Consider the following 3127-nt stretch of genomic DNA (forward strand, 5'->3'; position numbering starts at 1 on the left):
CCCCTCTATCAGAGAGGAACGAGTGTTCTTTCTTCCAAACTTATCTTGGTTCCAGAAAGAAAACAGAGAGAGAACCATTGATTTCTCCTCATAACAGAGATGGAATTCATCTGTAAATTAGCCAAATGTGCTATTCTTTAAAGGGGTTTTTGTACAAGAACTACAGTGGGTTCTGGGGTTATACATGAGTAATATTTCACTTTACAGCTCAAACTGTAGTCTGAGAACATAAATATTCCCTACAGAGATGCAAATATCATATGGAGCATTCATAAAATCAGAATGCTTACTAGATTGACATCAGATGTACTTCTGATTCTGTAGCTAAACAATAAAAGCAAGTAGTTACTGATGTTTGATTTTTCTATTTTTAGACAAATATAGGAATATAATAGCACAACTGAAGTTGAATTGATTATTACTACTTATACAAATATGATTTATGCATTTATTTTATAGAAATTCTCACTTGTGTCAATGGAAGAAGGAAGAATTTTCAAAAGTTTATTGAATGAAGAAAATAAATTGGCAAATAAAATTATGCTCATTCCCCAAGCAATACCGTGCATCCATCAAATTAGATTTTAACTAGACGTATGTAACTTACAGAGACAAAGAACACAATATTGGAGGTAATGAGAACATATTGGGGATGATGTGTATATTAAAAGACTAGGAAAACACTTTATGAATACTTAAATCAATACTAACATTAAGGAAATATTATTATGTAAATGTGCCAATCACACTGATGACAATGGTTATCTGAGATGGACAGAAATGCAAGGAAAAAGGATAACATAGACACAGGAAGAAAAAAATCATTATATATAAATAGAGTCTGCTAAAAAAAACTTGCATTTAGGATAGAATCAATGTTCTGATTCTAGGTTTTTATGATTATTTTGAAGCCACAGGATTGACCAACACCCAAACTTTGATTCAGATGTCCAAGAATGTCTGGAAAGGTCATTGCCTGCATAAAGAGATTGTTTGTGTGGAGCAGGCTAGACTCCCAAGGCTGGTCAGACGATGGCTGGTCAGAAATGGTTTAAGGGAGCAAGATAAGTAGGAAGATTTGAGTTTCTGTTGTGGTTAGTGGAGAGATTGGGTTAAGAGTCCTCATAATAGGACTTTGTCTTGCCTGGTTTAAATCTCTGCCTAATGTAAAAATAGAGACTTGGAACTCTTATCACCATAACCATAGGTGGGATGGAAGCAACGTCGATGGTGAGCCCTAAATGCAGTCAGAATCAAACATTCAAAAATGGGATCATATTCTTGATTATATACTTATAATTTTTATAACATTTGTTGCATTTTTTTTTTTTTTTGGCATGGGCAGGCACCGGGAACTGAACCTGGGTCTCCAGCATGGCAGGCAAGAACTCTGCCTGCTGAGCCACCATTGCCCACCCAACATTTGTAGCATTTTTAACAGCATTTTTAAAGGAGAAGAATATTTCTTATTCCTTATGTTTCTTCATAGAGGAAAGAGATATTGAAGTGTCTTCATGGAGTTTTTTCAGCTCTATATCCTTATTTCTCTATAGTGGGACTACAGAGGAACAGCTGACAAGCAAATAAATCAGTGAGAAGTGGTTCTGAAAAGAATGCGTTTGTAAAGACTCAAAAGTGTTGCTAAGCTATCAGGGTATAGGCTCCTCGAGTATGAATGCTATATGTAAGTATTACTTGAATCTGAAATAAATACACAGTGCTGAGTGGCTGTATACTGTTTCCTTATAACAAAACACTATTTTCTTTTCCAAATATGTCTCTGCTTCGTGGAAACACAGAATCTAACCTGTGTCTCAGAAGTCCTCTTCTTAGTCCTCTGAATTGACCCAGAACCACAACTCCACCTATTTGCGCTGTTTTTGTCCACGTACCTGGTCACCTGGCTGGGGAACCTACTCATCATGCTGACCGTCAGCTCTAACTCCACCTCCACACCCCCATGTACTTCTTCCTCTTCAAACCTGTCCTTGACTAACATTGGTTTCACCTCTACCACCATCACAAAGATGCTTTTAGATAGTCATGCCCATACGATAGTAATTTGCTATACAGGCTGCCTGATACAATTGTCCTTTCAAAAATCATTTTGGATGTTTGCATGGTCTGCTTCTGATTGTGATGACCTATGACAAGTTGGTAGAAATCTCTCACCTCCTCCCACATGAACTCTCAGCTGTGTGGCCTGATGGTTCTGCTGTGTTTCATAATCAGCCGTTCTAGTTCGCCAGTTGCCAGAATGCAATATATCAGAAACAGAACGGCTTTTAAAAAGGGGAATTTAATGAGTTGCTAGTTTACAATTCTAAGGCTGAGAAAATGTCCCAAGTAAAACAAGTCTATAGAAATGTCCAATCAAAGGCATCCAGAGAAAGATACCTTGGTTCAAGAAGGCTGATGAAGTTCAGGGTTTCTCTCTCAAGTGAGAAGGCACATGGTGAACACAATCAGGGTTCCTCTCTCATTCAGAAAGCCACATGGCAAACACAGCGTCATCTACTAGCTTCTTCTCCTGGCTTCCTGTTTCATGAAGCTCCCCAGGAGGCATTTTTCTTCTACATCTCCAAAGGTCACTGGCTGGTGAACTCTGCTTCTCGTGGCTATGTCATTCTTCTCTGCTGCCTCTGAATCTCCCATTCTCCCAAATGTTTCCTCTTTTATAGGACTCCAGTAAACCAATCAAGACCCACCCAAATGGGTGGAGACATGGACATATCATCACCTAATCCAGTTTACCAACCACTCTTGACTAAATCACATCATCCAGAGAGATGATCTGATTACAGTTTCAAACATACAGTATTGAATAGGGATTGTTTTGCCTTTAGAAATTGGGATTTTGATTAAAACATGGCTTTTCTAAGGGACATGCATTTCAAACCTGCACGTCAGCCTTTTGTCAATTTTACTGCTCTCAAAGAAACAAGTTTTGGTTTTGTTCATTCTCTCTATCGCTTTTTTATTGTCGAGTTAATTTCTTTGTGCTCTAGTCTTTGGGCTTTATTTTCTTCTGCTTGTTTTAGGATGAGTTTTTTTTGTTCTTTTTAGAGTTATTATAGGTGTGCAATTAGGTCTTTGGTTGTAGCTCTTTTGTCTTTTTTTAATGTAG

This window comes from Tamandua tetradactyla, chromosome 11, assembly GCF_023851605.1.
Source record: "Tamandua tetradactyla isolate mTamTet1 chromosome 11, mTamTet1.pri, whole genome shotgun sequence".
In the NCBI taxonomy this organism is placed as follows: domain Eukaryota; kingdom Metazoa; phylum Chordata; class Mammalia; order Pilosa; family Myrmecophagidae; genus Tamandua; species Tamandua tetradactyla.